The following is a 13,976-nucleotide window of genomic DNA, read 5'->3' as shown; positions in this document are numbered from 1 at the left end:
TGGAATGTTCTGGAACTTCTAAGCCTAGGCCACACGAAGCCTTGTGGCTCCTGCGTGGGTCACTGGTATGCTCATTCTGGGAAAAGCCAGCTTCCCTGTGAGGAGTTCAGCTTCCCTGACACTGATATGCTGGAGCCGACAGGCACTGGCCTGCTGTTCCCCAGCCCTGGCTGAGCCCAGCCTTCCAGCTATCTCCAAAATGGTGCCAGGCATTCGCAAGAAGCCACCTTGGCTCCCCCAGAGCAGCCCGCCCACCATCTGAATACCACTGAGGGCAGCCAATGCCACACAGAGCTAGGTAAGCGCTAGCTGTATTCACTCAAAATCCTGACCCACAAAATTATGATACAATAAAACAGCTGTTGTTTTAAACCACTGAATTTCTCAGTAGTTTTTAATAATCTGAATTAGATAACTAGAAAAAAAATGAACTCGATTGATTGGTTCCTTCAGCTAACTTGTGTTTAAATCAGGAGTCAAATTCAGTCTGTTTTAACATCAGGGCCTATAATCTTTCCCTTCTTTTATAATGCCTCCAGTGACAAATTTATACTTTGAAGCTATTTACTTTTTAAATAAACCAAATGTCTATTTATTATTTTAATACCTAATTTTTGTCTAAAAGCTTATAGCTTAAAAGTATTTCATGCTTTCTCATAATTTCTTTCATTCTTACAACCAACCATTGAAATAAATCTTATCATTTCTGTTTTGTAAAAGAAGCAGCTACAAAGAAATGAAACTTTGTCTCCCATCAGGTTGCCTGACTCCAAAAGGGACACTCTTACCAGTAAATTAAAATACTTTTTCATCTATCCCATACTGGGTTCTTTATAATACAATTTTTAAAGAGAGAATAATCTATCTTCAGTTTGGATTCCATTGGAAAGCTTAGTATTATTGCTATCTTTGTGCCAAGATAAAACTTCAGGATGAGAAAGCAGAAATTTATGCCAAGGAAATTAATATTGTTACTTTCAGTTCAATTTTTACTTTAAGTTTTATAGTATTCCATTTACTAAAGTTGTCCCTCCAAGCACTAAATAGTTCTATATGCTACTCAGCAGAGAAATCCAGAAAGTGTTTCTATCAGCAAAATGTTGATTAGCCCCCTCAAATGTTAAAGTGATATAGCTGATGGCAGTATGCATTGATATTAAGTTCCATCCTTTCCAATTAAGACAGAATGCTTCTCTTCCTGGTAATTCTTTTAGATCCTATCTCTTCTCTCATGTGCATTTTTATGACTGGTCCTACTTGCCTAAAAACTATGAAATCGATAAATGAGTTAGACGATTATAAAGAGTAATACGTATTTCTTCAGAGTTTCATGCAATACCTTTCACTCCTTTCAGTGAGTATTTTTTAAATAGCCATTGTTACAGATACCATTAATTGCTTTAAAATCTTTTTCAAAATTGAACAATATATTTTAAATAAACCAGAATAAAAATAGGCTTTCATTTATACTCTTTCTCATATAGATGATCAAACAGACATCACCTAGAGCCCCCTCAATTACTCCCTCATGCAACTGATATAACCAAGAAGTATATTTAGTCTCCTTGTACAGTTAAAATTCAGCCAGTGTACAGTCCATGGTAGTAACTCACTGTGAAGAACAGACCTAGAAAATATGTAGGTAAAGGGGCATAAAGTACAATTATAAAATGGTAAAAGGAAGTATCGGGCATTACCTGTGTGACTGACAAGGATGAAAACCCAGAAGTTGTAAAGAATAACCTCCCTAGAATGGAAAAGTCCATTAGATTGAAGTGCAATTGTGCCCTAAAGGTATAGACTAGGGAGATGAGGGAAGATATGCAAGTTCCAAAGCAGCTATCTGTCTCCTATAATGTTAAGCTTACACGCAAATATCTTTTGATCCTGGCAAGATCTGCTGAATTATATAACATACATTAGTATTAATTCTTGGACCTGAGTAATCAACAGCTAATCATCTTTAATTGTAAATTTTCTCTTTAAATTCTCCCCCTCCTTTTTTTTTTTTACCCTTATTAAGTTTTGGACCACTTCATCTGCCTCAATTAAATACATACTTTTCAAAACCAATCTGGACCATGACCAAGCAAATATAGATTTCATTATGGAAACCAAATGTGGATTTGTCTCATTTCTCAGAGTGCTATACAATAATTTCATTAATGCTCTTTATCCTGGATGAAACACTTTTTTATATACTCACAAATACAGACATCAGCAAAAAATATGTGGTAAATAGGAATAGATGATGTTGTTGAAAACCTAGCTGCTGGCAGCATTTCTTATCTTTCTGTTTTGCAGTATTGACATATTTTCGATTGTTACGATGATGTATTTCAAATGCAGGTTAGACATATTTTTTTACTATAAAATATTCAAATATCTACCCTCCAGCTCTTTGAGTATTAAAAGAAAATCCCTACATATTTAGTACTAAAAAAATCCTAAATGACTAAAAGATATGAATGAGAAAATAGGAAAAAAAAAATAGATGGACGGTAAAAAATTAAGACACCATAGGGGTTCCAGTTAAGAAAAACAAACATTTTAAAACTAGAATAAAGACTGCATTACTTCAAACCTATACAAAAAATATATATGTGTGTGTGTGTGTGTGTGTGTGTGTGTGTGTGTGTGTTATGTATATATATATGTATATATATATACATATATAGCCATCTCTGGTCCAGTACCTCAATTGACTGCTGAGTAAACTGAGGTCTCACACACTCACTGATTTGCCTAAAGTTGCAAAATCAGAGTAAAAACCTTAAGAACACTATCTTTGTATAAGATGAAATTCCCAAGATAAATGAAGTTTCTCAAATACGGCTGATAGGTACTCTCACGGACAATTTATACGTACACAGGCTCAGCGAGCTTTGGTAAAACTTAATAAGGTCCTGGCTGACTCTTCAGTTTGTTCCATTTTACTTTTTTGTGCTCATCAAAGCAATATATGCACATGATTAAAATGCTAAGTGATTTACATCCGCTCCTACCCATCCAATTTCATTCCTCCTGAGAGTCAACACATTCAAACTGTTTATATTAGTAGTTTACCAGGTATTCTTATATCTTTAAATAACATAATAATAGTTATCAACATTAGGCATTATATATTGAATTCCTACTACACAGAAAATGTTTCAGTTCTTTTACAGACCAAACACACACCACCTTCTTTCTTCCATGTCCTATGCCAATGCCCTGGTATAGTTATAGTTCTACTTTGATGTTCCTCTTTTATTTACTCCACCAACCACACAAGTCTATCCTAGCTCATATTTATGAAGATATTATCACTCCTGTTCATCCCCTCACTTCTCTGTCATGTCACACTCTAGCACACTACTGAAACTATGCAAAACACGTTTTTACTTGGCTGTCTTCTAGAGTCCTTCATTCTCCTGTCTCAATCAAGTCTTGCTCACTGAAATCATGTGACAATTCTCCTGTCCCAATCTAGTCTTGCTCACTGAAATCATTGGACAATTTTATGCCACTGCTCTTCAGAGTTGGATCTGAATTAAAATCCTGGATGACATGAATCCTTTTATGGTTTACTGCCTCACTTCACTTAGGTACATTCTCAAGTAACTATCAAAGAGTGTGGTGAAGTAAATTTTCTGGATTGCATGAAATATATGTATATCTGTTTAATAGTTTAATGAGCACAGCTGTTTTTGGTTGAGAATATTTTCCCATTTGAACTAGAAATTATTGCTTTTTGTCTTCCAGCAGACAGCAATACTGGTAAGAGTTATGATTCCAACTGATTTTTGATTTCTTATTGGGTGATTTTTAGAAAGATTTAGGATTATCTCTTTATCCTTCTTTTTTTGAAATTTAACAATGACACATTCAGAGTTAGTTCTTTTTATTTTTCCATCACATTTGGCATTAGCAGGCCTCTAAAAATTGGAAACTTACATCCCTTTTTAGTCTTAAGAATTATGATATAATATATATTGTCTTTAATATATTATAAACCTGCCTTGGTTTTCTCTGGTTTTTAAAACACTTGAATGGATACTCCACATTTTTTATATTCCTTCTCGTATTTTCTACCCCCCTTTTTTATTCTCCACTTTATTTTAAAGCCTTTTATGAGTCTATTTGCATACTATTCTTACGTTAGGAATGTAACAACCTTTCAATTGTTGAAGTTCTTAACTAGACTCTCCTTTCAAAGTCATCTTCTATTGCCTGAAGTACCTCTACTTCCACTAGAGATGATTCTTAGGTTGATCATCAACACACAACCAATGTCACCTAGGGAGACAAAAGTCATATTATCTTTCCTAATTATTATCACTCAGCTTATTCATTTTTCTAGAAAAGAAGTCTCTGTTGGTTTTGTTTTGTTTTACCCTTGTTTTATGTTTCTTTTTTCCTTTTCCTTTTTTTTTTTTTTTTTGGCCAGGGTAAAACATCAAGCTTCTAGTCATTCCATGCTCAAGTGTGGCTAAAGAAAACTGTTGTTTTTATAGGCAAACAGTGTACACTGACAGCGTCATTATTTAATGTTTATTTTGACTGTCCACTTTGAGTGGTCAATGTATTTTTTGTATCAATAGTAAAGTGTTTTTAATACGAGTCTAGAAAAGAGCTAATGGACGCCACCCACCTAGCACTCCTTTATCTCTCCTGCCATTCGTTTTCCTCGCTATTTCTTGGTCTGCAATTCTCTCTTCCTATAGAACTTCTCATAAATATTTATGTTGGAAGCTTCTTTTACCCTGTCTCATCAAGGTAAACTCACTCGTTTCATTTTTATTTGCAATAAATGTGTTAAAATATCCTGATAGCCTTCCTGCTATCTTTTTCATTGTTGTAAGTTTAAGAGCTTCTTATAGCTTTATAATTTTAATGGGGGTCTTAGAAAGAAGAGTTCCACATAAGCTCAAGCTGTAGCCTTAAAGAAGAAATTAAAATGTATTTAATATCTTAGAATAAATTATAGTTTGATAGAGATAAGGCGAATTACAAAATAAAATACACTCGTGTTGATTTATAAAATAAAATATATTATGGAATTTAAATGATGTTTTTGTATTTCAGCTGCTATACCCAACCCAAATGATTAGAGAGAAGTTTATGACATGTTATTCTATGACTAGCCTAATTTAAGTCAATATAATACATGAGAAAATTAATATTCTCCTCTCACTTTAAAAAGATGAACAGAAGAGAAACTCAACTTCTAATAAAATATTAAAATTTGTAAATGGAATAAGGATATTGTGAAGCTGATAAAACTAATGGTATGTATACACTGAAAAATGATAGAGGGAAATAGAAGAGAAATCTAAGGAAATAAGAGAATAACTAGGGAGAAGAAATTGTTAACAGAAAGAACAGAAGGAACAGAAGAATCGAAAAAGGACATCAAATCATCACCAGCTGCGGTATGGACTACAGAAGGTGATGGTGAGAGACAAGGCTGATAAAATAAGCTAGGGCTATGTTGTGGAAGCCTGTGCCTCTCAAGCTGGTTTGCAAGAAACCACAGGGATATGTAGCAATTTGCCAGATGTTTACATACTCCCTGGAACATATTCCTGGAGCATCAAAGTAAGGAATTTAATAATAAAGATTTAAAACATTATTGGAATACGGTGACGTTTTAAATAAATTGTAACAGAAAATATGAAATATCAAAGACATATTAGTTTTGGAGATGGCTACTGCATTTGCCTGAGAAGTTTTCTTCACTGTCTTTAGCAGTTAGGAGTATAGTGATTAAAAGGCTTAAGAATCATCATTACAGCTTTAACGAGTAGACAAGTATCCAAATAGTGGTACAATCAAAACAAAATTTTAGTGTGTCTAGCCGGAAGTAGGGTAAAAGATGGAGTGAAAATGGGATAGATTTGAGGTTCTGGAATCTTTCAGGAGGCTATAACTAGCCCAAGCTAGAAATTATAAAAGTTCAAGCAGAACAGTATATTATAGATGAGAACAAAGATTTAAAAGCAAATTCATTATAGATGATGATTCCATCAAAGCTAGCACGTGACTACATCTGGGGACTGAGGAAAAAGCCTGGATAATCCATAAGATATTGTGGTGCCACCGATGGGATGATAGGAAGAGGTCTGTAAAGTTACATTTTGGTTTGGGGCTCATATTGCACATGGATGTACAATTATAGTTTGTTATGCTTGTAAAATATGTAATATTCAGAAATAAATTAAAGTTAGTATCCTGAAGAAGATATTTTTTGTGTTCACAGAAAGAAGGAAATAGTTTGTGTAAGATGATTCCATCAGAGATTTAACAATTAACCTCAGAACCAGTCACTTTGACCGCTGTAGAAAAAGTAATTAGGCACCTACGGAAATGAAAGCACTGCTCGGCAGCAGATGCTCAGGGTAAAGTTTAAGGTGGGAAGGGGGGTATAATGGGAATAATTAGCCCCTTCATGCACCTGTAGCAAGGAGCAGACTAAAGGAGAGTAAATAAATCAGAGTTCTAAGGAAAACTGAGCAATTCTGTGAGGTAAAATAACAAAAGAAAATTAGAGTGTCTACATATAAGGGGGGATCAAAAATGCTTCACTGCAGTAATCAAGATAATTAAATCACTTCCAGGATTTTATTATTTTCTTATATCTTGTTACATCTTTGTATTGCTTGTATAAAGTGAGAAATTTATATTTATTCAATACTTGAGATGTCACTTGAATAAAACTCTTATAGAATAGCACAGGAACATAGCTTTGCTTGAGAAATAATGTGTCAGTGGGATCAAAGGAAAGAAATTTGAAATAAGAACCAGCAGATCTGGCTTTAATTCTAACCTTCTATAATGAGCTCTGATATTTTATAAAATTCATGTCTGCATTCATTCATTCATTCATTCAATAATCATTAACTAAGTGCCTACTCTCTTCCAAGATCTGTTCTAAGAATCTGTGATACATCAATGAAAGCAAATATTCCTGCTCTTATGGAGATTATATTCTTGCAGGAAGATACAGAAATAAAAAGTAAAAATATATAAGTAAATTAAGTATGTTAGAACATGGTAAGTGCTATGGAAAAATGTTAAAAGTAGAATAAAGGGAATAGTAAGTTGGGCATTGGGAGAGTCAATGTTTAAGGCGTGACCCAGATAGGTCTCATTTCAAAGAAGCCATGAGGATAAACGGGAGTTGCTGGTATGTGGGAAAGGTATGCTATTTTGGTATTACTCATAGGGCTTAGTTTAGTATCACAGATATAATCAAATTCTAACATATTTATGTTTAATATAAATAAATATAAAATTATTTAATTAATCTCTCTATGCCTGTTTTCTTGTCTACAAAATGAAGGAACTGAACCAGATCCAGAGTTATCTAAGTAAAAACAGCAAAGATTAAGAGCTGGTTGTATTAAAGAGAATATGTTAAAAGTCCCTGATATGGACAGTACTTTGGCCCATTCATAAAACAGAGAAAAGGCCAGTTTTGCTGACACACAAAGAACATGGAGGACCAACTACTGTGTAAGATAAGTTTGGAATGGAAAGGGGGTCCTCGATCAGTGTTTAGCAACATTAGTTGGTTATGATTTTAAATTATCAAGTCTAACACATACACTTTTAAAAACAAATTGAATACATTGGATAAAAAGATAAAATAATACACATGGTAAAGATACATTTTATTTTCTGAAGTATCTGTTTCACGTATGTGTGTCAGTGTTTGTATGCATAATTGGTCACCATATAAAGATTTCTTTTGGGAAACATAACAAAAATGTTTGACAGAGATCATGCAGAACCTTAAAAATGATGTTAAAGCTTTAGAAAGTATAACACAAAGGAGACTTCCAGGTCCAATCAGGGTAGCTGGAGAAGACAAATCTTGAAGTTGCAAGTAGCTGTATGTATGCACACCATAAGAAACAACTTCCTAACAGCCCCATCAGTTCAACCATGTGATTGGCTTTCTGTCACTGGAAACTGGACGGTCATCTGTCGGAGATGCCATAGAAAGGACTCTTGCATACCTTTGGGACACGTGCCTTAGGAGCAAGGCTTCACACCAGGGAGTGGCAGATGCATGCTAATGTCTTCCCCATCAAGACAGTTGCAATTAAATTTAGTTTTAAGTCATTAACATTAAAAATAGTAATAAACAACAAACAGAAAGTGTGAAAGGAGTGATACAGCTGGTAAAAGTTTAAAGGTAGGTGAGACTATTCTGAATCAGGGTAAATTAAGGAAATTTTCATAAGGAAAAGAAGAGGTTTAGCTAAATCTTGAGGCGAAAGTGGTCATGAACAATTGGGAGAAAAAGAAAAAAGAGTGCCCTTTCTCCATCAGGAGAAGACAAATGTGCATGAGACAGGATGAGCAGGTGCAATCTTTTTGGTAATTATAAACTCATTTGAGAGACACCACTGAGGAGAGGGACCTCGCTGAGTCAGGGCATGTTATAAACTGGGAAGTTAAAACTGGGTCAGCTTTTCTTGGACTTTATCTTAAAGTATCAGTCAGATGACAGAATTGGTTCAGGAAAATTATTTGGACAGATGTGTCCATTTACATTAGAAACACTGTAAGAGAAAACTGAATATATATATATAAAGTGTATCGGTCGTGGTCCAGTCAGGAAAACAAAAAATATTCCAGGTATTTCAATCAAGAAGGAATCGAATACAAAGCATTAGTTATTTATAAAACTCGTGGAAGGGCTATAGGAGTAAAGCTGAAGTAGGGGGTGGTATAAGCCCTCCAGTTGACTTCTAGCTTTCAGAGGGTTGAAAACTTCAGGAATCAGAAGGATACTAAACCTATGATCAAAGCTGCTTATAGCACCCAGTGGAGTGATTCACAAGAGGCCACTGAAATCTCCCCATTTGCCAAAGCCCACACATCAGCCTACAACAAACAAAGGAGTAATGATATAGCTCTGTTTCACTTCTGCCTTCCAAGTCTCATGCAGTGCCTCTCTGTGGTGAAACTGAAAGCTGGACCTTGCTGGGTGCAGGGAAGTGTCGTTCCTAGACATCTAGACCCACTACCCAAAAGAGAGCCAGCAGCAGATAAAAATGATTGCTTGTTAAAAATATACATGTATATACACACACATATACATATATACTTTTATATATAGTTGTAGTTATATATATAATTGTAGTTATACACGCATATTTATAGTTACATAATACAGGAAGTAAGAATAGAATAAATTTCTGATAGCCCACTAAAAAACAATTGGCCAGAAATTAGAGTAAAAGTGAAGTAGAAAGGTAAGGTGAGAAATGCCGATTTTTGGTAGTAGAGCTTTCATTTACCTCATTGGCAATTAACAGTTGTTTTGACCAGCTGCACCTTTGCTCATGCTCGGTAGCAAGCAGATGCCATGTAAGCAGAGTGGTTATGCACACAAGCTCTGATTCAGACTGGGTGCAAATCCGGACCTGATCCCTATTAGCTATGTAACCATAGCAAGTTATGTAATATTTCTGAGCAACCATTTCTTAAGTTGTACAAAATATTACCTACCCCGCAATGTTCTTTGAGAATAAAATGTGACAACATCCATAAGTTTCCTGACCAGAGAGGACATAATAAATGCAACAAAACAGCATCAAACGAGTAATATGTGGTGGAGAAGAGAAGCATGGTGATTTTTTTATATGAATATGATGTTCTCATCTTTGAGAAACTCATACTCAGATAAAAAATATTGACTAATAAAAACATAGCAGAAATAAAAATAAATTCTAGTTACAATAACATAAGTTATTAATAATTCAAAAGTCTGAAGTATTTCAATATCGTGTACTGAATACTTATTATTTAATAGATTTAATAGTCTAGAAGGCATATATGTATTAATTCATTTAATACTCACGAGCACTGTAAGGTATATATTATTTCCCTTATACAAATGGGGAAGCCTATGCACAGAAAGAATAAGCTACTTATCCAGAGAGAGACAGCAGGCAAATGGCAGAGGCAGGGTTAGAAATCCAACTAGTTTGACTCCAGAGTCCATGCTCCTAATAACACACTGTACTGCAATTACTCTTAAATCTCTCCCCTTTTTTCCAGGCTCTTTTACATAACAACTAGCAAAGTACACCTCTAGTTGGGGTGGGGGATAAAGGGAGAAGATGACCATAGATGATAATGAAGGCAGATGTAAGGATCACAGACAAAATGAAAGGGCACCTGTCAGTAGGAAGAGGACGAGAGTGACCAATGTAGGACAGTTTGGTCAGTGGCAGTCATCATCATAATAGCTGCCATTGATTAAATATCGTGATCTATTTTCCCATTTGTTCTTACCTACAAATTATCTTCATCTTAAAAATAATGAAACTGAAGCCCAAGAAACTTAAATACCTTGCTCAAGTTTTCATATGTAATAATTGGTGGGAGGAGAGACCAAGCCAAGTGTATCTGACTTTATTGTTTGGTTATGATCCTAGTGGATTATATGATAAACATAGGAAGATGGATTTCTTGGAGTCTGTTTTGGCACAATCCTTCTAATTTATTCTCTTTCTAAAATTACTGTACTAGAATATTTAAAACCACAACATGAATATTGTGAGTTTTCAGAGCTTGATGAGGCATAATTCACTGTAACCCGTAGCCCATCTTCTTGGAAGTGGTATCAACCCAGAAAATGCAAGCACGAAGAGGAGAGCATTTCTCCAGTTCTGTGGCTGGGAACTGTGTGCTTACAACTAAAGACTGAATTTCCTGACTCTTCTGGGTAGATGATAAATGTCTGAGTCTGTTTAAGCTCCTTTAACAAAATATCATAGACTGGGTTGCTGATAAAATACAGAAATGCATTTGTCACAGTTCTCAAGGGTGGGAAGTCAAGATCAAAGTGCTGTCAGATCTGCTGTCTGGTGAAAGCCAGCCTCCTTAGCTGACAGACAGCTGTCATTTTGCTGGGTCCTCACATGATGGGAAGGATAAGGGGGCTCTTCTGGGCCTCTTTCACAAGGGCAGAAATCCCATTCATGAGAGCTCTGCCTTTATAACCTAATCACCTCCCAAGGGCTCCCCCTCCAAATATCATCATGTTGGGGATTAGATTTCAACATATGAAGTTTGTGAGTACAAAAACATTCAGTCTATGGTCTAAGTTATCATTTTGAACTGGAAGTGGTTCTGAATATAAGTTCATAAACTCAAATATGCAAGAAGACTTCTTAATTTTTCAAATTCAATCAACTGAGTGCCCACTTTTCTCTGGGGTTATGTCTAAATTCAAGGAGCTGGTCTGGGAACATTTCGTTGGCAGTCATCTATCTACATCTCAAATGTGGCCCCTGCACAGACATATTCCATCACATCTGATCCTCAGTGCCTGGTCCCTGTAGATGCATAAACCCTCCATTTTTTCTGTAAGTCTCCTCGAGTCTCTCTCCTCCTCTTCTCCCTCCCCACAATCAACCACATTTTTCATCTACACAGAAATTCTTTCTGTGAATCATGAAGGAGACTTTGATATTCTGGTCTTAGCCAGGAGTAGATTAATTTTCCTCTGCATTCTTTTCTTTCCTTAGGCAATAAACACAGAAAACTCTAATAATAGAATGTGGAAGAAAAAGAAGAAAATTTCAGGGGAAATTTTGAATAGTATTTCGAAAAGTGCATCCTACCACGAGTTAGGCATCTTCTTTTTTTTCCTCAACTGCTTGAAACAATTGGGCAACTGAAAACATGTAAAATTTTTTAAATTTTTAAAAGAACAAGGAAAACATAATATATTTATCTATTTCCATCTCATGTCCTAAACAGTGGATATTGCCATGTTTCAATGTGTGTGTGCATTAGTATCACGTACATACTCCTGCTTTATTTTAAAAAGAAACTTACATGAGAGCTACATAACATTCTTTAGAACAGCAAACACTAGCAAGTCTTAATAGTAACTTAAAAATTCTTAAAGAGTGCTCCCATACTGAAATGTTCACTGCTTAAAATTTGCGTTATTAAGCTTTGCTCATGTGGTTAGTGAGTTGTGTCTAAGTCAGAAGTTATTTAGCAATTATTTTTCATTGTTCTAATAGCCAGTTAGATTTCTTTTCAGGGATGATTCTATAAAGGCTGATGGGCAAATGAGAGCTTTCTCATCACTCAATCATATGGAGAAGAGTGGCTACTTTCTATATAATCAATTCATCAGCCATTATGCCGGTCAATAGCTCAGCAATTCATTCAGCAGTAATCCATTAGATTCATTTGTCTCAGTGTCTGAAATGATCAAAGTTTTTTTTCAACATTTAAGTTCATATATGAGATTAATTTCATGTATAAGTGATACAAAATTAAAATTTTGTCATAAAATAAAATGAACTATTCCAAACTGAATATTATGAAATTTATTTTAGCTCTTTATACTTTAAAAATAAAGGTTACCACTTTAATAAATTATATCAAGATAATAATCTACATATAATCTGTAAATAATATATGATGTATTATATAAGGGAATTGAATAATTGAATAAAAAAGACAAATCACTAATGAACTTATTTGGGGGTATCTGAGTTTGGGAGGTAAACCAAGTAAAATACATCCTGTGGAAGAGCCATTTTTTTATCCTTAGCCATTTTTTCCTCCCTAAAAAAAAAAAAAACATATTTAGAAAGAAATGAGTTGAAATCTCAATGTGAATATTACATTTTTGAATTCAGGTAAATAATGCTGCTTGAATAATCATTAGAGCTCACACAGTAAAAAGATAAAGTAAATGGGAATTTTTTCTGGCTGAAGGTGAATAATTTAAAGAAGAAAAATCATAGAATCTTACCAAAAGTTCAAATCAATTTAATGTAATCATTGGAAATACAAAAGGCTTCTTGCTATGCCATATTTTACTGATACAGGAGACGAATGATGATTAAAAGTAATCATTCAAGAAGACTGCAACTGATGGATTTATTAAGGCAAAATTACAATCCAAAGCTTATGCAAACTACGACCAATTTCACCTGTTCTTGAATTTTATTCAACTTATGGATATTTTTAAAAATTGGTTGCTTGGTATTATTCTCAAATTTTCACCTTATTTTTACTTTAAAAACCTTTACGTGAGTATTAACCTTATTCTAGATTAAAATCACTAATGTTTTTTCTATTTCAAAAGTTTTTCAATGTAGTGTCATTAGTAATAGCTACTTCATTATCAGAAAATGGGTTGTCATAAGGCTGCATTGTGATGGTTTTTAATAGTTCCTGTCCCCAAAGAACTTCCATATCTAATGTTATTGTTACTAAAGAGGTTACACACTCGTAAGAAGTCTTCCTAAGGGTTAGCCTTATATAGCAATATATAATCTTTAATGACACATGAGACATCAAAATACATGGAGATATCAACATTTTTCAAATGCCATTATTATGACCTTCAAGATAATATAGTTTGTCTACGGCCATGCCACCCTGAATAAGCCTGATTCCATCTGATCTCGGAAGCTAAGCAGGGTCGGGCCTGGTTAGTACTTGGATGGGAGACCAGGTGCTGTAGGCATAAAAAATAAAAAATCAGGGATTGTAAACTGACAAGGTCCTTGTAAGCTGTGAGGTCAACCAATGATTGCCTCACCAATAAATAAATAAATAAATAAATAAATAAATAATAACATAGTTTGAAATTAAAAGACTATTAAACATAAAAACAAAACTTTTATAGGTAAGAGGTTTTCCAGCCTCGAGGGTGTGACTCTTTAGACATGAAACAGCTGGGATTCCATTGGCAAGGTTATATTCATATAGTTGTCTAGATAATAAGTAAAAAAATTTTGGTCTACAAATGGATTTTTATTCTTGCTTAATTTTTTTTTACCCAAAGTAAACATTTCTTTCTCTCTTAAGAAAATATCCACGGAATCATTACTAAGCATACACAAAATTAAAACCGTACTTTCTAGTTTAAATTTACTCTCACTGAAATAATTTATAACTGCCAAAATTCCAACATTATGAAAATTCCTACTCAGCATAAC

General features: G+C 34.4%; 1 protein-coding gene and 1 pseudogene across 11 annotated transcripts in view; one reads left to right on the top strand and one right to left on the bottom strand.

Annotated features, from left to right (window-relative positions):
• Positions 1 to 13,976, bottom strand: part of CHODL (chondrolectin) — a 305,562-nt gene that overhangs the window by 129,616 nt on the left and 161,970 nt on the right. The gene's annotated exons all lie outside the window — the stretch shown is intronic.
• LOC112476855 lies at positions 13,396 to 13,501 on the top strand (annotated as a pseudogene).

The sequence above is a fragment of the Pteropus alecto genome, unplaced genomic scaffold (genome assembly GCF_000325575.1).
Source record: "Pteropus alecto unplaced genomic scaffold, ASM32557v1 scaffold81, whole genome shotgun sequence".
Classification (NCBI taxonomy): domain Eukaryota; kingdom Metazoa; phylum Chordata; class Mammalia; order Chiroptera; family Pteropodidae; genus Pteropus; species Pteropus alecto.
This window is presented reverse-complemented; position numbering and strand designations above follow the sequence as displayed.